Consider the following 26,884-nt stretch of genomic DNA (forward strand, 5'->3'; position numbering starts at 1 on the left):
GTAAAGAAGTTCTGGATCCAGAGGTCTGATACTTCAAAATGGAGTTAGTCCAAAGAATTGATACGTGTTGTGATGGTAATGATGGCAGACAATTGCGTCCAAGGTCACAATAATGTATACAGTTCTGAATGGTTTGACTTGTGCAAATGGCAAAATTCTTCATTTCAGATTCATGGTAGAAATGTTTTTTGAAAATTGCAGTACTTAAAGTGGATACCATTATATTTGTCCCATAAAGAGTATACAGTTGTCTTAGGCCAGAAATTGATTTCATTGGAAAAGCAAAACAAATATGGATGGAAATAAATTAGCATTTGTATTATGTTTAGCCCCCCCCCCCAATTCAGTTTGCAATAATATATTCTTAAGCAGTTTCTCATGGAAAAATTTGTTTGCTTCCACAAGTGACCTTGACAATGTGGCTTAGGCAAGACAGAAGATGGAAACTGTTTACCCGCCAAGATCCTCCCCTTCACACTCTGCTGCTGAAGATGAAAGTATCTTAACTTTCTTATTGGTACTCTCTGTTTTGGGTGTCTCAGAGCAGCAGATGAGAGAGACAACTTCGGCCACTTCCTGACTGGTTCTCCATAAACACTTTTGCCTCTGTCTGCCTTTAACAATAACTGTAGATCAGTCTCCAATATTCTCTTGCCCCAGTACTTCCCAAACATAACATGAGATGATAAAGGTACAAGACAACAGTTCCATGGGTTCCGCTAATTTTATTTATTCCTGTCACACAAGGGGGTTAGCCTAGCTTGACACCTCTTCCCCTACCTACAAGTGATGACAAAGATCAGTCAGGCAAACATTACACCCCTCCTCTGAATGGTGGACCCTATCGCTACTGTTCAGGTGTGACATATTGTGTTGAATCAAGGGATGAGGGACATAAGCCACCCCTTTAAACCTCCTTCCAGATTGCCATATTGGCCTTCTGCCTTGCCATCTCAATTCTGAAGGTTTAAACGCCCCTTCCAGACTTCCCTTTTGAAGGAATTCAATCCCTACTACCAATATGTCTGTGGACACATTTCCTAGTCTTTGTTATATTCCCTAAACTCTAGTTACAAGTGCAATGCCTCTGTTCTGTGCCACATCACCATCACATCATCACTCTCTCAAGACCTGGTGGAAAGATGGCAGGAGCTGTGTCCGCAACATCCCACATCCGCCACACTCCCAGATGCTTGCAAGTGGGGAAAGGCCCATATGATCCCCTCCAGTGCTGACTTTTGCCCTTCTCTCCATCTGAATGCCTGCTGGGAAGAGGACATAGGGAAGCAAATAGCTTTGTGATGCCATCTCCTGATTGGCAGAGACTCTTTAATTCTCACCCCCTGCCCCCATCACAGTAATGCCTCTCGCCCTATTTGCATTGTTGTAGGTTGGAGCAAAATGAATCCATGGTGTTTATGCCATGAATCTCATCTCCAGAATTAAATTCTTTGGCCACTTTCTCACCAGTACTCCTTACTTACTTACTTTTACCCTGTCTGCCTTTCCCAATAACTGTAGGCCAGTCTCCAATATTCTGTTCTTGGAAAAGGTGATTGAGCATGTGGTAGTTTCTCATCTCCAGGTTATCTTTAGTGGAACTGACTTTCTTTCTGGATCCCTTTTTGTCTAATTTCCTGCCTGGGTTGGGTACTGAAATAGTCACCTTTTTAAAAAAAACCTTTTTATTAACTTTAAAAACAACATACAATGCATAAACAAGAAAACAAATTACACAATGTTAAAGTCAACTATAATACAAGAAAAAACAGATAGCGTATAATATACTACCAGTTTTCAAATATAATATTAACAAAGGAAAAAGAAGATCTGGTTAGAGAATTGCAATATACCTAAGCAGAGAAGGAGGTTCTTTACAGTTTGTATGGAACCTAACATACTGCTCAGAAACACCATGAGACAAACGGTAAATGCTTTGGAGGGTGTATATCACTGGTTAATAAGTAGTCACCTTAGCTGATAATCTGTATTCAGTTCTCCTTTGACTTCTCAGTGCCTTCAGTTGGATTTGAAGATACCATGCTGCAAAAGTTTCAGTCCTTCTAAAAAGTAAGATCCAGAAGCTATTGCTAGGAGACTGCTGTTCTTCTCCATGGATTTTGGCCAGTCTGGTTCCTCAAGATTCCTTATTGTTTCCTGTATTTTTTTTAAACGTTCAGATGGTATCTGGCTAGACCACTCATTTTAACTTCTGTCAGGAGCAGCTGATTCGTTAAACCAGTACCTGGAATCAGAAATGGGCTAAAAGAGAGTGATTAAGCTGAAGCTTCATCTTGGCAAGGTATTCTTGGTTCAGCTCTGATTATTTTATTATAAGGTATGTCTGAACTTCTAAACCATTAAGTTGCTCTGGGCATGCTTCTGAAAAGAAGACTATTGCAAAAGCAACTAGTGGATTTGATTCTCCTCCTCTCTTGCATCTATTCTTCTTTTGCAAAACACAAGTCTGTGTCTGATAAATATTTCATAAAACACAATTATATTGAGCAAAATAGTAAAGAGTCCACAGTTCTTTTCGTTGGAAAAGAACTGCGGTTCTTGAAAGCTTATGCTACAGTAAAGTTGGTTAGCCTTAAAGGTGCTACTGGACTCTTTATTATTTTGCTACTACAGACTAACATGGCTAACTCCTCTGGATCTAATTATATTGAGGTCATCAATCTATGTATTAAAATCTACTGTGTTAATATAGGAAGTTATTTTTATGTACTTTTAACATCTTTTCTTACCAAGAACTATTTGTCAGAATGATTTACTTGTCTAAAATTTATTTTAATGTTCCTATATGGATTCCTTTTCAAAACCACTGAAATAACATCATCTACATCCTCTGGGAGAAAATGAGAAGGGTTAAACATGGGCACCATATAGGAATATCCACATTGTCCAAGATGTCTTCAAATATGAAATAAAATATATATCTATTTCCATGAAAAAGCCTTCAATATTATAATATACAATTTTCTTATCATTTATTCTGCTGACATTTCAGCTTTCAGGCATGACATGATGGCTGCACAGATAAGATTTCAAAGTTGAAGGTAGGGAGTGCTAGAAATTAAAATATAGGCGGCATTTCCAGGCTTCCTACCAGCAATTTCAGATGTTCCTTATTTCATGTATTACTTACTAATATCCCATGAATTCCATGCTTCCTTCCTTTGAAGAACATGGGTGGTGCTGTCTCAAACAAGCTATTATCCCTTAACCTGAACTGTATAGCATTTGTCTAATTTGATTGATTTAAGTTATGAAGACACATTTTGAAATTTGCATAATTTGTTCCTTAGTGCAACAGGAATGGGTGGATTCTAGGTTATTTCATAATATGCATATCATATCCAAGCATTCTGTGAGAAATGAGGACTTGGCCAAACATAGAGATGTTTATCCAAAGCCTTATCACCCACAACACAAAGAATATCTTCATTGGTACAGAAACCAATAACGTGGTCCCAGACCACAGATGGTTTTCCAAGACAGAATCCAAAACGCTGTGGTTTGGATATGCAAAGCAGCTTCTGATTTTTGCCTGACTCTGTAACACGAAGAGCCAGACTTCTCTAAACTGTATTCTACTGAGGCATTGCCAAAGCAAAATCATGCAGTTTTGTCTGGTTTCCAAACCAGGCTATCTTCATTACATTATAGTCTCAGAGTTGTGATAGTGGGCAGCAAGCTCAAAGTGCCTCTGTTAGATTATCAATAACCATGAAACAATCAAAAGTAGGTTTAGATTTTATTTAGGAAGATATAGGGGTACAGGAATTGAAAGGCACTTAGGTGTAAGAACAGTGAAATGCTGAGCTGGGTAGAGTATGGATTCCTTTTAACTGAAGGGCAACGAACCAGAGATCCATAGGGCAGTGGAGTGGCAGTGAATGGTAGAATAGTAAGGGAGTTAGGTAGAGCTTCCCAAAGTCCTGATAAAATAATAAAATGTAAAGCAGTGGAAGTACATTCCTTTGTGGCAAGGAACTGTCCAGAATTTCCAGAGAGAAAGAAAGAAAGGTGGAGTTAGCAGCCACTGAGCAAGTGGAGGGAGTAAGACTACTATCAGACTTTGGCTGGCAGAGCACTGACACAGGAGCCAGCACAAAGGAATATCAAATAAATGACTATAAAATACAGGATTTGGAGTGAGTCCAAGATAAGCCTGGCTGTTTCTGCATGCCCTTAAGGGGACAGCTCACTCACTGAATGCAGGCAGATTTTCCACTTCATTCCAGACATTGTTACCTGAATTGGTCTCCTTGCAAATAAGAGAATTGAGGGGAGGAATTAGCGGCAAGGAAGATGGCTATGCGAGAGGGGTAATGATGGGATTTTCCACCAATTTTTACGGAGTCCCTTCCCTAAGATAGCAGATGAGGCTGGTGCTTTAGTTTAAAGAGCAATCTTCTATTAAAAGAGGAAAAGCACACCCACACACAAGAGTAAATAATAAAATGGTTGCACACACACAGAGTCCTAGGAAGCTAGCCAGAAGTTGGGATAGAATAAGGGAGGGGAAATATATCTATCCTGGAGAGTAGTCCAGTCCATGGAGGAAGAGAGTAGCTTCAAACATCCAGCGTCCTTGGCTAAGAGAGTGAGAATCTTAGGGTAACCTTAAGGGAACAACACTTCAGATCCAATAAGTTCGGATCTTACTCAGTTTGAATGAGGCAAGGGTCCCTATTCTTACAGGGCAAAGTTTGCCTTAAGGTGGGAGAGCCCTCCCAACTGTCAGAACAAAGATTCCAATGGTAAGTTCCTGGCAGCAACAAATGTTTGGTTACCTTGATTGCTTGCTGCTGGGGTGGGACAAAAGATTAAGGTTTTGCTCTCCTGTTGAATCATAAAGAAACGTTTGCAAATTGATGTCCCTGGAGTGGAGTGGAGTAATTTAGTTGGGGAATGTACCTTTCCCAGGAATTAATTATAAAAACTTATGAGTGCTAATTGATTTCTCCTCAATCATGGATTGGGGATCTCATCACGGAAAGAGGGGAAAGGAATATGCTAAGTGGGATGACACTGAGAGACCTTTCTTGCTTTGGCTCTGTAAGCGGTCAGCCCGGCCTCCACCATTTTAATAGCCATTTTAACATGGCTGCTTGTGATATTAAAAGTAACCAGACCTCTGGATTTAAAATGGCCACTGTATTGCCACTAGAGAGCCTCTAACAGCTGGGAGAACGCGGCATAAATGGAATGCTGCACAGGAATGCGGAGTGATTAAGAGGTGATTGGATTTGCAATCCCTCCAGCCCCAAAGGAATCCAGAGCAACGAAGGTCTTGCAGTGTCATCCCACTGAACACATTCCTTTCCCTTCTTCTGTGATGAGGTCTCCTGTCCATGATTGAGGAGCTAATCAAATGACATTCATAAGTATATACAGTTGTTCCTGGGAAAGTACAGTCCCCACCTAAATCCATCAACTTGGCTCCGGTGGAATTCACTAACAAACTATCCCTTTTGTGCAGCGCTAGAACATGTTTTGCATTTGCTTTCACACACCCCAGCAGCTACTGATAAAGGTAATCAAACCTTTTGTCAAATCCAGGAACTAACCATTGGAGCCTTTGCTCTCCCGCCTCAGGGCACATTTCACCTATAAAAGTAGAACCCTGGCCTCATTCAAATCGTGCACGCTTACCGGATCCAAAGCGCTGTTCCCTTGAGGTTTACCCTAAGCCTCTTGCTCCCTTGGCCGAGAACACTGGATGTTTGAAGCTCTTCCTCCGCAGATTTCCCTGCTCATCGGATAAGTAGATATATTTGCTCCCTCTTGCTATTCCCAACTTCTGGCTAAGCTTCCTAGGGCTCTGTGTGTGTGTGTGTGTGTGTGTGCAATTATTTTACCGCTGTAATTCTGAGTGTATGTGCATGCAGTTTTGTTCTTTAATAAAAGTTGTTGTTTGATGTTAAGCACCAGCCTCGTTTGTTCTAAAGGAAGGGACCCTGTAGAAATTGGTGATAAATCCCTGTAGTTACCGGCCTGTTGTATAGCTGTCTTCCTTGCTTGCTGATTCCCCTCACAAATTCTCTTACTCTCAAGGAGACCAATTCCGGTAACAGCTTCACCTGGAGCTGAGAGGAAAGTAAACTAATCACCTCTGGTTACTCTGCATTTATATTCGGCATTCCATTCATGCCTGGATCTCCCGGGCAGGACTCAGCAACTGCTAGCTGGAACTCCTCTGTTTGCAAACCAAACTGCATTTAATCCAGGGGCCTTGTGATTTTTATATCACAGGTAGATATTAAATAGCTGTTAAACATAGCGGAGGCCAGGCCAACTGCTTACAACGCCTATGTTTTCAAAACAGTTGCAGACAGTTTGGCTTTCTTTTGGGGGGCACCTTTTCTGGAACGGTAGTTTCCTGCAGTGCCATCCCTTTAAGGATGTGCCCTCTGTAGATTTCCTGGCTCTAATTGTATTGGAAGGGGGAATTTTCACAAGAGTACAACAGAAGTTGATTGTATCCAGACAGTGTGTTGTGCCACCTGATGGGGGTGGGGCCATCCATGGGGCTGTCAAGGAAGGTGCCCACAACAAGCCGGTGAGGGGCTGAGACATATAAAGTCTCCATAACTTTTGCTTAGTACAGCAGGCTTTCCAGTCTTCTTGTTTATCCTTCTTAGAAATAAAGTGAGGTGGTATAATGGCTCACAAATTAGTATGAATTTTTAAAATAAAACAGTCAATTTGATAATCATAGATGAAAGAAAGTGTTATTCAAAGAAAACAAAATATAGCATAGACCAGATAAGTATAAAGGAACATAGCATGTTGATTTAGCTAAAATTCATTTGCCCCCCTATTCGGAATGAAGAGACGTACACAAGGCTTGGGTGAAAACAGGGCCATTTATTGACCAACAATAACTGAAACTTAACTAAGAACTTAATAATGGCAAGGGTGTAACTAGCGAGACAAGGGGTCAACTGGACCTACTCCTTGACCTGCTTGAGCGAGCACCCCCTGCCCCAGGCGCGAGCCATCCAGTGCATTGTTGTAACCCGGCTGGCCAGGCGAATGGTTCCCCCCTTAAAGTGCCATACACCCCAGCCGTAAAGCCCGAGGGAAGGCCTTGCCCAGGGGGTCCCAAGGGCAGTCTGCTATCTCAGCTGACAGCCGTAAAGCTTGCCAGCCAATCCGAGACAGACCCCCTTTTCCACCAATGGGGAGGTGACACCGGGTGCTCACTGGCTCGCTCTACCTACCCAAACTAACCTGCCATGAACTTGCACAACCATGACAAAATAACTCCCTAACCTGCAGTACAAGGTAGGCAAAAAACATCCTCCACCAACAGCCAATCAGGCGAGGGGCGAAAAAACTCCTACCTGTCCCTGTAAACCAGTGACCGGCTATTCCTGTACTGCCTAAAAATAGGGCGCGGAGGGTGGGTCGAGCTTGCAAAGGTGACTGCATGGAGGGTGAGGGCGAGGCTGGCCTATAAAGGCCAGGCCATGCCCCCACAGAAACACCTGGACGCCCGGGAAAGCTAGCCTTCTCTCCCTCCGTGCAGGAGGGCAAATGGCGGCACCCAGGTGAACGCTCTGTGCGCGCACCAGGAGTGCCGTTTTATCCTCAGTTGGGAAATTCTATAAAAACATGCTAAAATCTCTAGAATTTGCAGGAGCAATTCAAAAGCTACTAATCAATTTGTAGATCTGCTTTGTTCTGCTTAGATGGGCTACATTTCTTGCTTTACTACATCTGTCAAGCAGGTTTCTCAGAAAAGCCGCAACCCTTTTATAGGAAAAAAAAATTTTTTTTTATATAGAAAGTGACACCACAATTTGGGTAATTTTGAACCAATCAAAGGTATTTTAATTACTGTTTCCAACTGAACACCACAGTGGGTATTCAGCAATGTGACACTGAAGAGGGCACAGATTAATGTTTCTCATGAAAGATCTACCACAAACGCCTGACCTAAAAGCAAAATGAAAAAGATGTGGAACCAATATTTTCTCTTCCAGTATGTTTATAATAGCAATATGGCTAAACAGTCAAAACAAAAATGCAAAGTTAATATATGGAATAGCATACATAGGATCTCAGTAGGTGTAAGCTAGTGTAGTGTGTAGTGGTTAGAATAGGATCTGGCAGATCCAAGTTCAAATCCCCACTCTGTTATGGAAGCTCATTGGGTGAGCTTAGGCCTGTCACTCTCTCTCGGTCTAACCTACCATGCCAAGTTGTTATTGTTATCACAGGACCAATTCACAATAAATACATGTTATCCCAGATACACTCATTCAGTCCATATCATTGACATATTGAATGATTATGTGAGTTAGCTATTTATTATGAAAACAGATGTGAATTTACTGATCTACCAGATTGTAATATCTGGAGAAGGAAAGGTTCCGCCCCCCACTCCCATCTCAGATGTCACCAGTCAACTATGTACACATAGAAACAAGCAATAACAACAGTGTGAAGAACAGGATTTATAGCACTAATGGTATGGAACAATGTTATATTTCCTGTTTGTTTTATAGGAGCCTTTTGGCAGCAGCACAGTACTTCTGCTTGTATAAGCTAGACATCTCCTGGAAATTTTTTATCAATAAGTGAGAAAGAAATAGCTATAATAATGTCATTTACTAATTGTATTGTGAGTGCAGTTAGGAAACCCAAACAGTAAGATGCTATGCAAAGGGAAAATGTCTAATAATAGCAGCAAAATTTCTCAATTGTTTCATTCCCATCACTTCTAGCCAAACGAAAACATTAAATGCACAAGGCGTAATCAAGTTTAGGGAGCTGAGCCATCCGCTTTCTTAGTGCAAGCCACAGGCATGAAAATCTGTTTGCACATTTAAAAACAACACCACGAGGGCAATGCTCCAACAACTATTTAATTTATCCCTTTGATTTCGGTGAGCTTTGGATGATTTCCTAACAGAACATTCTGCCATTCCTTCAATATTTTTCTTTCCTTACACATGTATCTCTTGGGGAGAAGTGCTTTTTATGAACAAATCTTTGCCTCCCACACAACTTCAAAACCATTTCCATAAAAAACTTCCAAAAAATCTTTCTCTGCAGGGATTTGGTGCCCCGTTCAAGTCTTTAGGAATATGATGCTGACTTAGACTGAGTCAGACCTTTGTCCATTTAGTTGAGCACTGACTGCAGCTCTCAAAGACCCCAGGAAAAGATGCAGAGGCTTCTTTAACTGGAAATACCTGGGATTGACCCTTAGGCCTTTTGCGCATTTTCTAACTACTTGAGTATCCAAACAGCCTTGTCCCATTTTGCCCTAATACTGCATGCAGTTTTGAACAGAGCATGATTTCCCATCACCACCACTACTGACGAAACCGACAGATCTTCAGGGCAAGAGCGCAATTCCTACTAACGTGTCAGTCCTAAGCCTGTTTACTCAGAAATAAACCTCACTGATTTGAATGTAGTTGACCTTTCTTTCTTTCTTTCTTTCTTTCTTTCTTTCTTTCTTTCTTTCTTTCTTTCTTTCTTTCTTTCTTTCTTTCTTTCTTTCTTTCTTTCTTTCTTTCTTTCTAAGCATGGTTAAAATTGTGACCTAAGATATTTATCTTTGCATTTATCACAAAGTTTCTGTTCACCTACCATCAAAGTAGATTCAAGATGTGGCAGCCCCTCTGTACTGCTTCCACAATCCAGAATTGATGCAAAAGGGAGACATGCAACCCCTTGGTGAGACCACCCATCATACCCTCATAGAGGCTGCAGCATTTCCATCAAGTGCAAGCTGATCTGGCCTGAAGACAAAAGTTAACATATGTTTTGCATTCTCCCCTGGATTCCGCGGGCTCTTTCCATAAATATTGCATGACAAGGCAGGCTTCATCATTCCCACCTAGCCTGATAACAATTACCATAGGGTAGTCACATCCTCTCCAAGTCATGAAATGCAATGCTGTTGCATAAAGCAGAGTAATGCCAGGCCAGTGACAATGCAGAAGGCTGAGACACAATGCTGAGTAAGTGTCTGATCCTCACAATAAAGAAATATCATCCATTTGTGGTAAGGACATTAACTAGTGCAGAGAGGAATGACAGTTGCAAGAATGTTTCCAAGAGTTACACCATACTTCCAGGACTGCCGTGGAGCACAGGAGAATCTACAACAGTCTTTCATCTTGGAAATCTTAAAGCAAAATCTTGTAAGAGAATGAAGGATGCTTGTTGCTTGTAATTGGAAAGAAAACACAGTCTGCACTAATATGGTGGGCTGCAGTAGCAGGTATATTATACATGAGGAATAAAGTGCCTTTTGGTTCAAAAGAATCTGAATAGAACTAGCTGCTTATATTTTCTTAAGGGTTTTTTTCTCTTGGCAAAGTGCCTTTGCAGAGATTTAGGGCCCCTGTGAGTCCACCCTGTAGTGCATCATTTGCTCTTGAATCTCAGCTTTATATATTTGGCTCCGGTAACCTGTGTGGATGTTAGTATTATGAAACATCTGATGCTAAAAACCAGGCTGCAGTGTGCAGCTGAAAGCGAGTAATTAAAACTGACACCCAAAGCTAGCTCAGCAGGTGAATATGATCCTACAGCTGGCTCCAAAGAGGCTAGCTAGCAAGAGGCCAAAGTCAGTGTCAACTACACATTTTTTTATAGAGGGTCTCAAATCAACATGGTCAGCTTGGTGCAGGCAAAGATTTTAGAATGGTCTTGTGGCACTTTAATGCCAATGCATATTTAAACCCATGAAGCTGACTTATACTGATTAAAACTACAGATCTATTAAGTCACTAATGTCTAGTCTGACTGACAGTGGCTCTCCAAGGTCTTGGACTGAGGTTGTTCACGTCAGCTACTGCTTGATTCCTTTTAGATGGAGATGCCAGGGATCGAACCCGGCAAATTATGCATGTAAAGCAGATGCTCTGCAGATTGAGCCACATCCCAACTTCCCCATTTCAGGAACTAGGAGTGATATTCCAGTGACTACATTGGATCAGAATGCTTATTGAAATCACAAATGATTTTCCTACATTTTCTGTTCCTCATTAACAACAATCACACATTTGCATAAATAGCACCATGGAGGTTCAAAAACAAGCTACATGTGTGAAAACATCTAAGTCAGCCTACTGGTGCAGCTATGTAGCTCAGACATGCCTGCTGAAGCCTGATAGGCCAAATGAAACAACTATTTCTAATACCGTGTGCAGTTGGTGGGTGTTGGTCACATTCAGAATACACTGCTCATACTTGAAAAAGTCACCAACTAGAAACACCCTGAAAATATTACTGCCACAAACATTTATAGAATGACATGGGGACTGTGGGCCACATTTAACTTTCCATCTCAACTGCAATAAAATGTTTTAACATGAACTAAGTGAATGGATTACCCATTCCAAAACTATTGAAATGTCCATCAGTGTAACTTCAGTCACAAAGGAACCACCTAACTGGATGCTCCAGGAGTTGCTACTGCAGCAAGACTATATGACCCAATTTGTATGCATTAGGCCAGTTAATCTGTTTAAGTGATGGAGCAGCGGGCAAGTCCTTCTCCCCTATCCTATGCCCAAAATACGTGAGATAAGCATTTCTCAGGGAATCCCTTCTATGCATAGTTTCTATTTATATTAACTTTCCACCACTACCACCTCCTTTATGAGAGGGAAATTAGGCAAGTGTGTATGTGTTAAGATGAGTCATCAAGTGACTTCCAACTTATGGTGACCCTATGAATGAATGGCACCCACCCACCTTTTGCACAAATGCCCATCTCACACACTATTTTTATATATAGGTAAAGGGAGGAAAGCACACCCATTCTGCCATCATGTTAAAGGAATGATCAAATTACTGACGATAATATTGGATTACTGATGTTTTCTACAGTGGATCTCCAGAGCTATAGTGACAATAAAGTAGTATTTTTCAGCAAGCTTCTATGCTTTTTGGAACATCATATTTTATGGCACATTACATAGCAATGTAGGTTTCAGTCCCATAAATTGTCCCTCCATCCTCCTTTCTTCCTCCTTAAAATGATAACATGACTCCTGCTACAGAGGAACTAAGGGAAATATGAGAGGACGCCCTTTTTTGTTCCAAGCTATCCTGGGGTATTATTTAGAGATTCAAATTTTGTGCTGAAGCTAGTTACCATAATCCTGCGTGTGCTGATGTGGGATGAGCTGGCATAACAATCTGACCAAAAGTTCTGGAAAAGTGTTTCTGCACCAAAATATGTCTATTAAAACAAAAGTTCAACACACCCTGCTCCTGAAAGAATATTTTCCAGAGGTGTGGAATTACAAAATGTTGTAAAGGGTCCGTTCTGCAGTTCTGAAGAAAAGCTGCCACAGTTACACTGGTCAGCTCTGGTGTTGCTTTTTGAACTGGTGATATAGAATAAGCGTAAGTAGGGTTGCCAACTCCTGGGAAATGTATGGAGATTTAGTGTAGAGCCTGGGGAGCTTGGGGTTTGGGTAGGAGAGGGGCCTCAGCAACCTATAAGGCCACTCTTCCAAGCAGCCTTTTTCTTCAGTGAAACTAATGTCTGTAGTCTGTAGATCAGTTGTAATTTTGGGAGATCTCTAGGCCCCACCTGCCAGTTGGCAACCTTATAAATAATAAGACATGCAGCTTATAAAATAGATATAACTCAAGAAGGTTAACTCCCATGAAACTGAGGGGGTGGGCAGTCCCATTTTCATCCCTGGTTTAACCACTTTCTTTCCTTATTAACAATAAGTTCCTTCGACCTGAGATCTTAAACAAAACAGTACAATATTTATAAAATCACAGATCATATATCAATACAAGCAGAGAATAACAAATCATGAAAATTATACCAGCAATACATAATTATCCCATTAATACATAACAAAGGAATGTCTCAAAGATACTATAGATCATATAACTGCAGGGTTAATATCAGCCAGCAAAAAGGGTCTGTGGTTTAACCATAGAGTTTTTGTGGATGCTTTTTGTTTTATGCAGGGCTGGGTTTTTAATGCTGGATTTTAATTAATAACTTTTAATGTTCTGTTTTTATTATTTTTATTTTGTTAGCCACCCCAGGCAGGTCCTGGAGAGGCAGCATAAACATTTTCTAAATAAATAAATATAGACGGGCAGATTGTATTTCAAAATCTGTGGTATTTCCGGCGCCCCCCCCCCCCCCACACTCACACATTGATATTGGTGGGAGTGGAGTTACAAAAAGGCTCCCATGCGATACATCTTGAGACTCAAATTTACTCCTCAAGTTGCTTCAGAAACCAAGGCTAACAGGTCATGTTCAAGTGACTGGCTTGAAGGGAAATTGTGACCTCCTGCTATTTTATAGCAAGTATTCTCCTTCCTCCCCTCCCCAACCATCTGATTTCCATCCTTGGACGCCCAGACACAGAGCGACCAAACTAAAAAATGCTGGATTTTTATCCATATACTTACGTGATATGTACTGCAAAGGTTACAGAAGAACCATAAAATGGGATTATGAAGGATCCAGATTGTGTAACATCAGAAAAAGTAACTTCCCCTCCAGTAAATTAATACATTAATAAATGAACATCTTTGAACAAAAGCAACTTCTAAAAAAGGAAACTAGTCCTTGTACTGTAGAAGGAGAGGCAGGACAATGGCTGGGGCCATGAGGAGGCTTTTGTCCAAGCTCCAAATTCATCATGGAAATGTTTATACCATTTTAATGAGATAGAACCCTCAGGTAGGAAACCCCCAACAACTTGGAAGGCTAATCAGTGAGGTAACATCAGCAACATGCTTCATATTTAGGCAGCACATTCAGAAGTTCAAAGCACTTGAAGTGCTTCATACACATTACCTCACTATTTCTCATAATAACCATTTAATGATAAACAATACCCCCAGACATCCATATTATAGATGAGGGTCTGATAGTAAAAAAGAGTGGTGGGGACTGGCGCATTTTAAAGTTGAATTCATAGGAAATCGCTTTTCCTAATGAAAACAATGAATGCTTGATACCACAGGGATCCAGGCATGTAGCCTATGTGTCATGCAGTCATTGCATATTGTGAATACTGTCTCACTTGCAGACCTCACACAAGGACACTGTAATTCAATATGGTGATGATGGAGAGAGGACAGTCTTGGCTAGGAGGTTTCAAATAATTGAGCTCCCCCGCACTCAGATGCTTGGAATCTTATGAGAGGGCCTCTATAGGGTCAATGGTGCTGCCAAAATTTACTGGCTGGTGTAATCCTAGTATTTTACTAGAAGGAAAGGGCAAGGAACAATAATGTGGGATCTGGAGATGGTCGAAGGAAGATGGATAGTTTAATTTAGAACTCTTCCAAGACAAGCATGCAACCTCTGGAGCAGGAGATGGGAATGGGATGAGAATTCATTTCAAGTGAAAAGTAAAATCTCATTTCAGTGTGCAGCCTGACCCCTTACTGAGACAGGAAGTTTGGACAGGTGTCTTGTTTGAAGTCCCCCACTCATCTTACTCCTTAGAGCAGCAAAATCATGACAATACATGAGAAAGGAAAGATGCTCTAGTGCCATGGAATGTCTAAGGTTGTCCACACAACATGCCTGCTTGCTCTAGCAGGGCTTATAGCAGTGATTGATGGTGTTGCTGCTGCTGCTGCAGAGGGCTGAAGGATTTGCTGCTAGCCATAACAGTGAGGTCTGGAAAAGTTCCAGTATCCAGATGTTCAGTTTCACAAAGGGTTGGGAGAGAACAGTTAGCTAGGCCATCCTGTTTGCAGCTGTTTAGGTTTTCAGGAAGACATTGCAAATGGAAGGATGAAGGAGCAGCTGTATCTTGTAGCAAAAAAACAACCTATTTTTGCACTGAGTCTTACCATTTTGGATAATGTAATTCTGTAGTAATTAAGAAGCAGCCTGCGCTGGCAGCCTATGATTGGGATCATGATGACTAGTAACAGTCCAGCCAAACGTTTGACTGCAACACCAATTAGTATAGAACTGGAGCAGTTCTGCAGACTTCTTTTGATCACCCTGAGTGTTTCATTAGTCCCTCTCCTTCTATCTCTGCACCATGAACCCAGAGCAAACAGTGCTTCCTTCTCTTGTGTGTAGTTTAGAGTAACTGCGAGATACAGAGTTGAACTTGAATGATCAGGGCGGGGTGTGGGATAGGGACCCTTAATGCAACCCCCCATTCTCATTCTTCTCCTTTGTTTTCACTGTGGTTCTGAGAGACTGAACCTGGAAAGGGGAATAACCCCTATTGTTGTGGTCATCCAACAGAGAACAGGATGATATGACACAACTGATAGAATCGATGGCATAACCTTTATGTATCTTGTAATCCGCCCTGAGCCTGCTGGAAATGTGGGGAGGGCGGAATAAAAATCGAAAATAAATAAATAAAAATAGTTTGCCTGGGATGTACCATCACCAAGGGTTATTGCTTTTACTAACTGAACTATTCTTGGCCCATTAAATCCCCGAACTACGTAGTCCCCTCTCCACACTGTGGCAAAATACATGCCCCTCAGCTTGTTTTAGGTCAGAACCTTTTTTACTGCTAGCTCCTTATTTCCAAAAGTGAATTTTCAAGTATGTCCATTACTTTCATTCCACAGTTTGGATCTTCCAAAGAAAGCATTTTCAAGCCGGGGAAAGAAAAAAGAGAAGCGTAGGGCCTTCGTCCAGATAATTGGATGCTGGAATAAATTCCCATCTACATGTTCAGATCAGCTCTCTGGCATATAAGCCCTTGAAGGTGCCCACGTGCCCCTTCTACTCTTAGGTATGCAAGGTCTCTGTCACTCTCCTTCCCCCATTGCCATGCAGGGAGACTAACAGGAACTGAATATCTCAAGGCAAGCCAGAATAAATATTGCAGGCTAAATTACCAGCCTTAACAATTATAAAAATGTGCACTTATGACCCGAAGCCTTGGAAAATTTTCCAAGCAGCTGGTGAACACATGCACGATTGTCCCCTACAACATCCAAATTGGCCAGTCTGTCTCTGTGGTGCTCTGCTGTGAGCACTGTGTCCCTATGCTACGAACAATTCTTGTTATACAAGGACTATTTGGAGAGCGCTCAGAGACTTGGGTGTGCTTCTGCCAGTTGCTTCACTGTTCCAAACTCTCCCTTCCAGAGCTGCTTTTCTCCCCAATCTTGTCCCTTTGCATAGTGGAGCTCCTTTCTGACATCACTAGGCATGCCTGTCCCACATCCAGCACTCTGGATATCCATGCATGGACCCAGTGCTTGAATATGACATATGCGTATGTATAATTTGAGCCAGCATGGTTCTGGGAGAACCAAGTTCGAATCCCCAGTCTGCCATAAAGCTTGCTGGGTGACCTTGGGCCAGTCACATAGAGCCAAAACACACGAGAAGAAATACCTAGGTTCAGCACGTGTTCTCTTACCTCAAGGTTTGCCGGGATCTGTAGGCGTCCTGGAAGCTTAAAGTTTAGCATTTACAGAGCAGCAGGAAGGGAAATACAGGCGCCTGTATTTCCCTTCCCCTTCCTGCTGCTCTGTAAATGCTAAACTTTAAGCTGCCAAGACACCTACACTTCCCAACAAACCTTGAGGTAAGAGAACAAGTTTAGCATTTACAGAGCAGCAGGAAGGGGACGGGAAATACAGGCGCCTGTATTTCCCTTCCTGCTGCTCTGTAAATGCTAAACTTTAAGCTTCCAGGACGCCTACAGATCCTGGCAAACCTTGAGGTAAGAGAACACGTGCTGAATCTAGGTATTTCTTCTCGTGTGTTTTGGCTCATACTCTGTCTAACCTACCTCACAGGATGGTTGTGAGAATAAAAGAGAGGAAAGGAGAATTATGTAAGCCATCTTGAGTCTCCATTGGAGAGAAAGGTGGGCTAGAAATACAGCAAATAAATAAATAGAATAAAATAAAATCCAGTGTTCTTAGTCCTGAACTGCACTGTGAAGAGTTAAAATGAAAATGTGGAGTACCTACTTAAATGAAGTCCATAACTCAAGACTAGCAAGGTGGGAAAATGGGAAACTTTCTTTTCTTATCTGCTTACATTACTGACTTAATCCCATGAGGTTACTTTTACTGTGACTGCTTTAGATCCACTGATGTGAATGTAGCTATCAGTGAACGAATAATACTGATTAATATTTAACAGTGAGAGGCAGCCCGGACATGCATGTCCTGTAGCAGAGCCTTTATTTAGCTTGAGTGTGGCATTTTGGTACAATCCAGTGTAGAGGAAGGGACTAAGGAAGAAAAGGTGTCTGCTACTTGGTGCCTCATTCTGGCAAATAAAACTCTTGGCAGTTGAAACCTTAATGAGCAAATGCAAACAGATTACTCCTACCCATCCCACCCCCCTTTCTTTCTTCTAAGAAAATTAAGGTGGTTTCCAGCATTTCCCCCTCACTTAGATATTGCCTCAGTTCATGACAAATGATGACTCAGACCAAAAACAACAGCTACACCCACCAACACTGTACCTCAGAGCTGGCTGACCTCCACACTTCAGAGGATGTTCAGCCTTGAGTGGGAATGAATGTGAGAAAGTTAGAGGTTTTGCTAAAAGCAAACTATTTGTGGATTTTAAAAAACCTGACAGATTGTTACATAAAAGAAAAGGAAGAAAAGCACAAACTACAGAGTCTTGTCTAAAGAACTACAACATATACGTCTCTACAGAGCCAATGTGCCTACACAAGACATCTTACACGGGGATGCTTAAGTGGCTTAAGTATCTTATATTCAAGTGTACTCTGTCTCCCTATCAATGTATGTGAATCCACAATGGGAGCACACGTGTAAGATCTTTCACTTGATCTTACTCATGTGTGAGATGTCTTGTGTAGAGAGACTCTTGTCTCTACAGAGTCTAACTACACGAGAGGCCAGACATGTGTTCTTCACGTGTTGGGTCCCACAAGGTTCTCTGGGTAGTGTAGTCTTACAAAGAACAGCCACTTGATGTGATTCTCTGCCAGGGGGAAGAATGATGAGAGGGATTCTTTCTCTCTCTCTCTCTCTTGCTAAAAGCCTTGGCTTAAGTTTTCCTCAAGGAGGTTGGAGGCGGGCAGGTAACAGGAAGGAGGAAATCCAGGGCGGCTTTTTGCAAAAGAGAGAAAATCTCCCCACTGCTCTTCTCCCTGGCGGTGACTGGAGGGCATGGCCATCTGATGCCTCCTGAGAATGAAAGAGACAACCCAGCTTTGAATAATGACTGGAGATCCAATTCCAGTTGATAAATCTCTCCGGATAAAGGAGGAACATGAATTTTACCATTTGTGCTCTAATTGGCAGTTCGACTGAAAGTTTTACTGCCTCGGCTCTAGTCTGAGTGGTTGCTAGAAGTTGGAGCACCAGGAGACGGGACAAGATCTGCTCATGGCTGCAGTTGGAAGTAAAGGCGGACCGACCCCCACGATTAACTTCAAAGAACTGGGGCAATACTTTAGGTAGAGAGCAAATTTTGTGTCTCGGTTAGAGTGTCACATTATTTTCCAGTCTGAGGGAGTAGTCCTAAATAAGTTTACTCAGAAATAAGTCTCATTTTATTCAGTGGGGCTTACTCTAAGGAAAGCGTTCTTAGGATTGTAACCCCAGGTTCTAATTAGCACATTGCAATGAAGATCACTTGATGACTTTGAGCCAGCCATCCTCTCTCAGGGCAAAGCTACAAGTGACGAATGACACTTGAACGGCAAGTGTATTTCTCCCTGTTCACTTGCCCTCCACTCAATCCACTTGCCGTTCAAGTGTCATTCGTCACTTGTAGCTTGGCCCTCAGTCTGCCTTGTTGGTTGTTGTGAGGATATCATGGGAAGGGGAAAACCGTGTACACTGACCTTAGTTCCTTGGGGAAAGTAATAGATTAGCCATCTAAAGTATATACTTTTATTCATATATGTCAAATGGTTAAGCTCACAGGGCTTTTTTTCTGGGAAAAGAGGTGGTGGAACTCAGTGGGTTGCCAGCACACAGAGCAATTCCTACCCGGAGGTGGTGCCCCTGGTACCACATGCACACACGCAAAGCACATGTGTGCTCCCATGACCGCACAATGACATCACTTCCGAGAAGTGACATCATTGTGCAGGGCGCATTCACCCCTGGGAGCCCTCCTGCAAGGGGGTAAGTTTAAATCGCCCCCCATGCTGCTTGGGCAATCTAAACTCCCCCTTGCTCTAGCTGACTGGTGCCAGTCAGCTGGAGCAAGGGGGGGGTAAAGTTTAAATTGCCCCCTGCGCCACTCCCCCCCTTGCTGGAGCAAGGAGAAAGGAGGTTCCTTCATCTGGTGTGAGAGGAACAAGGAGATTCCCTCGTCCCTCTGGCATCAGATGAAGTGGGCTTTTTTTCAGTGAACTGATCTCTGTCTGGAGATCAGGGGGTGGGGCCACTGGCCACGTGACCATTTTCAAGAGGTGCCAGAGCCCCGTTCCACCGTGTTCCTGCTGAAAAAAAGCCCCAGCTGTGAATCCATAACACAGAATTTATGAGAGCCAGTGTGGTGGTGGACTGGAATCTGGGATAGCTAGGATCAGATTCCCCACTCTGCCATGGAAGTTTGCTCAGTAACCGTGGGCCAGTCATACTCTCTCAGCCAACTAACCTCACAGAGTTGTTGTGAGGATAAAACAGAGGATAGAATGATGTAAGCTACTTTGGCTCCTCAATGGGGAGAAAGGTGAGATTTAAATAAAGTAAACAGAAATAGATACCATCTTGCTGATACTATCCTCTTCAGACTGTAAGTAGGTGATTGCATGTTAAAATTCACTCCATTTCTAAAACTCACTGCCTTTAAAAAACAGCTTATTAGGGAAAAGATTAGACTAGTCTTCCGGACATGCATCATTTTCTATGTATAGGTTTTTTTTATATTAAAGAGCCTTCAAATTTTCCCACAAAGATTATACCTCAAGTAATCATGACATATAGTGCCAGTCCTACATATCTGGCATACTATAGATGTAAAAGATGAGATTTAATTATGGACATGGAGAACCAGTTGTCTAAACAGTTTTCCAGAAGCCTAGATCACTGGTAAGCATTCACACAGTGCTTAGCATGGATGTGCTAATGATCAAGGTAGATGGTAAACCATTAAACCAGGGGGTTTCACCAGTTTTCTACATGACAATTTCAACAGATCTGATGGAAAAAGTCAAACTAGTTTGGAAACAAGGCCCCACAAAAGCCCCTGTGAGTTGGCTTTCAAGACTGCATTGCAGGCTCCTTTTCTCTCTCTCTCTTCTACTAAATAAAGATTAGGAAGTTCATTTGCTTGATTTATAAGGACTTTGTGTTCATCTGGCTCTGTTCAGTATTTGGCTTTGTACAATGAACAGGAAATGGGAGAAGTATTTCTTGGTAAACTTAAGTTTTTCTGTAAACAGACGGAACAGCTCGTCTGTCTGACTGAGTCTGAGCTTCAGAGCAAGGGGCAACAGCCCGGGATGTTTATATGCTCAGAACATTTTTTTCCTAATTCATATTTTCTCACTGCCTTCCTGATTAGGATGCTCCTTTGCCAGGCACTAATCCTTCATTCTTGAGACGGCTGAGATTCTGGTGCATTTGTCTAGATTTTCTTTTAGGGATAAGATGCACTCATGCAGTTTATTCAAACTCAACAAGCCACACATGCTCTGAGTACAGCTTGTGTGGGTTCTCTTCTTGTCTGCCAATGGGAGTGGATGATAGAAAAACCAGTTGCAGATTTCTCAGTTCAGTATTAATGTGAGTCTTTTTGAATATGCCTTTCTTGTGGCTGATTCTACTACCATGTTAGCAAAAAACTGAACATACTCTATCATCACACTTTCACCCAAAGTAAGCATAGGACATGTGCTCCATATTCCTATTAAAGACATAACTGCCTTCTTTAACATCAACCGTCTCAGTTTCAGTGATATCCTTCCCGGCTTTTCCATGGGCTCATCTGAGTCAAGTTCTCCTGGGATTTCTTTAAGCAAGAGGGTCTCATCGCTAAACTTTATGTTTTGGACAGGAAACTGACATGAAACTTGAATGTGCATAAACCTGGTTTGCTTGCCTGAATCTCACTCACACCATGTCCTTCTCTCCCTTACTTCTTGCAAGGAGCATGATGACAATCAGGGCTTTTTTTCAGGGGGAATGCAGGGGAACAGAGTTCCGGCACCTCTTGAAAATACTTGGCAATAGTGCTTGAAAATAATATGATTTCAAAGAATCCCGTGTGTTTCTTCCTCATTTCCCTCTTGAGAGTTCCGCCACCTCTTTTCCCAGAAAAAAAAACCCCTGATGACAATTATCTTGGTTTAAAAGTAATTCCAGTTTCCCATGACCTATTCTGGTTTAAACAGAATTAGTTTTCCAACCTACCCTACAACTCAAAATTCTAAACCTAGATAAATTCCAAAATTTAGAACCTCGTGTGGTTTTGAGAGAGGGGGGCTACCACTAGTTAAATAGTGTGCTTGCATTGATGCAGCATGGATAACCAGAGCTAGTCTTAAGATTCCTTCATCACTCTCTATATGATATAGGAGAGGAGAGGTGTGAGGTGTGCACACAATCCCAGCAAGAAGCCTGTTTAGTTCATGTTCAGGCTAATTGTCAGCTTGTAGTGATGTCGGAATGCAGCTTATATCTTCTCCAAAATTTAAGCTTGCTTGCAGAATGTCATGCATTTTGCAAATGTTTTGTGCCCCTCTGACATTCCATGCCATCTTTGTAATCTGACAGCATGAAATCTGTAAATTATATAGTCCAAGCAATCTCTTTGTTCTTTTCCAAATCCCTGTGTACAAATCACCATTGCTGTGAGGTTCACAAAGATAAAGGCCCCAGCAATGTTTTATAACTGTACACAATACTTATCTTGCTGACCAGAGCCATTTCCTTGTCCAGAATGAATCTTTTGTCTCTTATATTGCATATGCAGCCAGTTACTGATGGGTAGCTTTCTTTGCTGTGCTGAAAACTGCTGGGCTGCCTCTTATGATAATTTTTGTGCCTGGCTTATTCATACCAGAGTATATGCATCTTTCATCAGTTACGAGTGTCAAATGCATTTATCATTTGTGACTCTTCAAAATACTCACAAGTCCTGCCCCCTGCCCCCTGCATCCTTTCCTGAACTTCTCTTTCTAGTATTTGGTAGAGGAAACCATGAATAATTTACACATCTGCATCTGTCAGATACTTGTACTTTGTACTCAGAACCCAAATACAAATGTCCTGTGCAAAGCATCCCAAAGAATATGCACTCAGTCTTTCATTTGTTGTTTTGAATATATGTAATATGGCTACTGCTCAGAGATTAAGTCACAATCATTGAACAGCCTAGTTACATTTCTGACTGTGTTTAAGGCTCCTCCTAGTTTTCATTTAGTGGCACAGGACTGCTGCATTGAGATTCCATCTTACATGTGGTAACTCCAGAAATCACTTGCCCCAAGAACTGGATTTTCTCCACTGTAGGAATTAGTCATGGTGGCCTTAGACGTTCATTATCATTAAGTGGTGGGGGAAGGGGGTGGGGGAAGGGGTATTATATCTTTAAGGAGCAGGTCTTCTTGAGAACATATTTCTTTTGAGACTAGTTTTAAGAAGCAGAATGAGTGCTTAGCTATCAGGAAGATTTAAGTCTGCTTTTCATATTTTATGTTAAAGGCATGGATGTTTTATTTCAAAGCATATCTGTTTTGGCTAATGTAGCATGAGAATAAAGCATGTAACTCTTTTAGAAAGAAGACAGGAAATGTTGAGAAGCCAAAAATCCCAGAATCCTGCCAAGAAAACTTCCATTATCATTTTGCTTCTGGAGAGAAGATAGTGTTGCTCAAACCTACCAGTTGGATGCGGGTGCCCACTTCCATTTAAAAAGCAGTGGGACAAACACACTTGCCTTTGAAAAATTCTCAGATGACATTTTCCTGTCTGAACAAGAAAAAAAAACCTCCTTAAATTTGCCATCTGCTTCCATATCTCTACTAGAAGACTTTGATATGAAGTGAAGAAAATGATTTTAAACACCAACGAATTGCATATTGCTGAGGGAGGAGAGATTGTGCAAATTCTTAGTCTGAGTAGTGATGTAAACCTCATTGTGATGTGCTGGGCAAAAGTTGCTCAAAAGATGTTCAGAAGTGCATAGAGTTTATGCATGTAGAGAGGATGAGCGTTGCACAAGCTGGCTCTGTCCCCAATATCTGTGTGCTCTTCCATGTGATGGGACCCAACTTTTGATAACATCCTGACAACCTGTGTATACTTACATGGGCATATGGCTCTCTATAGACAATGGCTGGAAGCATGGATTTCAGAGGCTGGACCAGTGGACACAATCCCTACTACAGCAATCCTACTCATTTCTGTGCACATATATAGTTCATGCACTTTTCAACATCTACACAGCCATGAGTTTTCCATGAACCCTGGGCAGGAAGCCTAGCTCAGCTGGGGTTGGAAGTGAAGACGTGTTCAGTAGTATTACCTACTAGCAGTCCAAAAACTAATGTTTCCATGGGAGACTTATGGTTCACAAACACCCTCTGCTTATCTGGTCTTCATCCTGATACATACTTCACCCAGAATGGCCTAATGTCAGCAAACATTACTTTACATTGCTCTTTAATTTCACAGAATGGCAGCCATTCCAAAACCCTTCTGTTTTTCTCCTTCTGACATTGCAGAGAAAGGAAAATCTGAGATAATAATTGTTATTTCAGAAGCCTTTGGAAACATTCCTGTTGCCTTTGCACAGATGGTGCTGGCTGGTGAGTTTGAGGTAGCTGTGGAAAGACTCTCCCGACCTATAAATATGCATATGCATTTTGGCAAAAGAGAAGCAATTCAATTCAGCAGGTGAAGCGTTCCCCTTTTCCTGGTGTGTGTGGGGGGATGGGGGTGGGGGTGGTAAAGTGAGTATGCACTTTGGCTCTCCAGCAATAGTCTGTAGCTCCAGAAATTCAACAACACATGAGAGGAGTCCATGCCTGGGTTCCTTTCTGTATCAGCATCATTTCTAAGGTAAATTGGAGAGCAACACCCGTGTAGTCATGGTACAGGCTCCTTCAGTTTGACCTTAGCCTTGACATGGAAGTGAGCCTTAGGTACTCAAAAGCCAAAGTTCTCAAAGTGTCAAGAGGCTCTTCCTGAAAAGATGTGGACAGCTGCTATGGACAGTATGATTTTCCCCTTTACTCCATGCACCCCATAGCCTAGTTTTAAGGAAGCAGAATCCTGGGTGTCTTTTTGTTCTGCCTGCTGAAGTTGTTCTTGTCACTCTTCTCTTCAGGACAAAGGAACCCTGGCCAGAAAAAAGCTGGCAACACTAAAACCAGCTGAGAAAATTTTCCTCTTTATGCTAAGGACTCTGATTGTGATTCCCTATCCCTCTCATATCCTAAAGACATATTTTCAGGCCTATAGGAAGCACCATCGAAGTCCTTGATTTATTCATATATTATCAAGTTAGGAAGATGCTTTGGCATGTCTATTTTTCCTGACATCTGCTTTCTAGATTTCAAATATCCAAACTTTTAATGACAAGAGGTCTGAAACATACTGCAAATAATAAGAGAACAACACTTACCTTAAGCTAGATGGATGCATAGTCCCTGCTTTTGGAATCAAAGTTCCTCTTCTCAAGTCTCATCTGGTCAAATTTTTCAGAAGTAGGTGATTTTGAATGAGAAAGTGTGTCTTCGTTTTCCTTCCAGAAATCTGAGGAAAGAGATGGAGGGAAACATAAGATGAATCATTGCAATCTGTTTCTACTCTCTTCCCCCAACCATTTAAATCTTCTTTCACCTCATCAGGACAGAATTGTATTCCCCTTCCCCACAATAGCCGTTGGAAGCCATCTCTCCGTGCCTTCTCTTTTAGCAACAAATTTCTTAACAGCTAATGAGCTACCATGTTGTAGGGTTCCGTTTCCTCTTCAGAACAGCTACTTATCTGTCAGATTAGAACAACAAGGCTATCCATAGAGATTATGAATATGGTCCTCTTTCCTCCCTTTCTCATGATGTACCTGGGGTAAGTATCATCTTTGGTCAATAACTAACAAAAAAGAAAACAATGTTTCTTTCATTTCCTTCTATTTAGCCTCTGTCCAGCTACTGTCTCACCAGATTTTAGGGAAGACAGAGTTTAATATCGCTTCCACATTTTTTCAACCAGTTTAACTACCAGTTACATGACAGGCAAAACCAAGAGAAACAATAATGTTCCTTCTAACACAATCAAAATTTTTGTGAGTGTTGTCAGGACCATTCATATTATTGTTCAATATTTTGAAGTTGTTTCAGTTATCTACAGCGAGGCAAATCAGATTGCTGTGCCATACCACAGTAAATTACACAGTATCTGGCCTGGATCCAGCCATGTATTTCCAAAGACTCTTACGTTTTCGGAGGAAGAGGCAGTGATCTCCACCAATTTCTTCCTTCCACTATGATCCCCACTTTGTCATGAATGCTGAGGGTTTGCTGATCCCCATGAACAAAATGGGGGGGAGGTCTGTGAGCTGAAATGGGAAGGGAAATTACCAGAAATTGCCACCTCCTGCTAAGTCTTTGGAACTGCATGGTTGGATACGTCCTCTTTGAAGCAGGCACATTAACTTGAATAAGATGATGGCAGAATAAACAAGTTGTTCATGGCGGTTGATGTAGTTTGTTCTGTGTTTCCTTTTCTTTCCATTCATTATGTACGATGGACATTGAACTATGAAAATAGGACATTTAGAGGGCCTCAGACCCTATGACTAGTGGCTGTGAGTCAGAAGTTGTGTGGGGCTGATCGAAAGAGATGCCATCTAGGAAACAAATATGTCTTGAGAATAGACAATTATTTGAATTTTACTCATTTAAGGAAAACACTTTCTGTGAATATTGGGAAAACATTGATCGTGGTTAGTTCATACAAATATGCTTCACATCCCATCCCATCCTCTTTTGGGGGAGACGGAGAAGATATTTGTTTATATAAAATATACCTACACAGGAACTTAAGAGTAGGAGCATGAAAGCCAGTTTGGTGTAGTAGTTAAGAGCGCAGGACTCTAATCTAGAGAACCAGGTTTGATTCCTCACTCCTCCACTTGAAGCCAGCTGGGTGACCTTGGGCTAGTCTCAGTTCTCTGGAGCTCTCTCAGCCCCACCCACCTCACAGGGTGTTTTGTTTTGGGTTTTTTTGTATAAATTTTTATTTTTAATTACTAGCCACAAAAACTACAAAGAAAGGAAAAAGGGAACAGGGGGAAAGGGAAGAAACAACATATAAAAAACACACACTACATCTACAAGTATTGCATTCCCTTCATAATACAATTATTTAAAGTTAAACTTTCTAATATGCTATTAGATTGGTAGATCTTATAAAGTACGAACTACAGTCAGGATCAGGTCTTCTTCCCCCCCCCCCGTGTCTCGGTCGCAGCTCTCTCTGAACAGCTACAGTAGCTGCACTCACTCACTCCTCCTCATTCTCCCCTTCAGATCCTAAATCTTCTCCTTGCTGAAACTCTTGATGATTAAACACAAAGTCCCTCAACTGTGCTTCTGATGTTATCTTGTAGGCTTGGTCTTTATAACTGAACCAGATGCCTTCTGGAAATAACCATTTGTATTTTATTTCACGCTTCCTCAGAAGAGCTGCAAACCTTTTATATTTGAATCTTCTTTTCTGAGCTAAAAATGGAACGTCCTTCAATATCTTAACCTTGTTACCCAGAAAGTCCAAGTCCACATTGTATGAATTATATAAGATGGTGTCCTGAGTCTTCTTAGATGAAAAGTCAGTAATAATCTCGCGAGGCAGCTGACGCTTCGTTGCATATTTTGAAGATGTCCGGCAAACTTCCAGAATATCGCTTTTTAATTCTTCTTTGGTTGCCTTTGCGAATGACGCCAAAAGTTCCGACACCAAA

The 26,884-nt window shown here is 41.7% G+C and overlaps 1 long non-coding RNA gene across 2 annotated transcripts in view; it reads left to right on the top strand.

Moving 5' to 3' along the window:
- Positions 1 to 2,012: 2,012 nt before the first annotated feature.
- The window catches only part of LOC129327309 (uncharacterized), a 46,021-nt gene continuing 21,149 nt past the window's right edge, over positions 2,013 to 26,884 (top strand). Inside the window, exons 1-2 of one of the 2 annotated variants that reach the window (XR_008596804.1) lie at positions 2,013 to 2,070; positions 2,181 to 2,338. This is a non-coding gene — a long non-coding RNA (uncharacterized LOC129327309). The remainder of the gene's footprint in view (positions 2,071 to 2,180; positions 2,339 to 26,884) is intronic. The other variant, XR_008596805.1, reaches the window with a different exon arrangement.

This window comes from Eublepharis macularius, chromosome 4 (assembly GCF_028583425.1).
Source record: "Eublepharis macularius isolate TG4126 chromosome 4, MPM_Emac_v1.0, whole genome shotgun sequence".
NCBI lineage: Eukaryota > Metazoa > Chordata > Lepidosauria > Squamata > Eublepharidae > Eublepharis > Eublepharis macularius.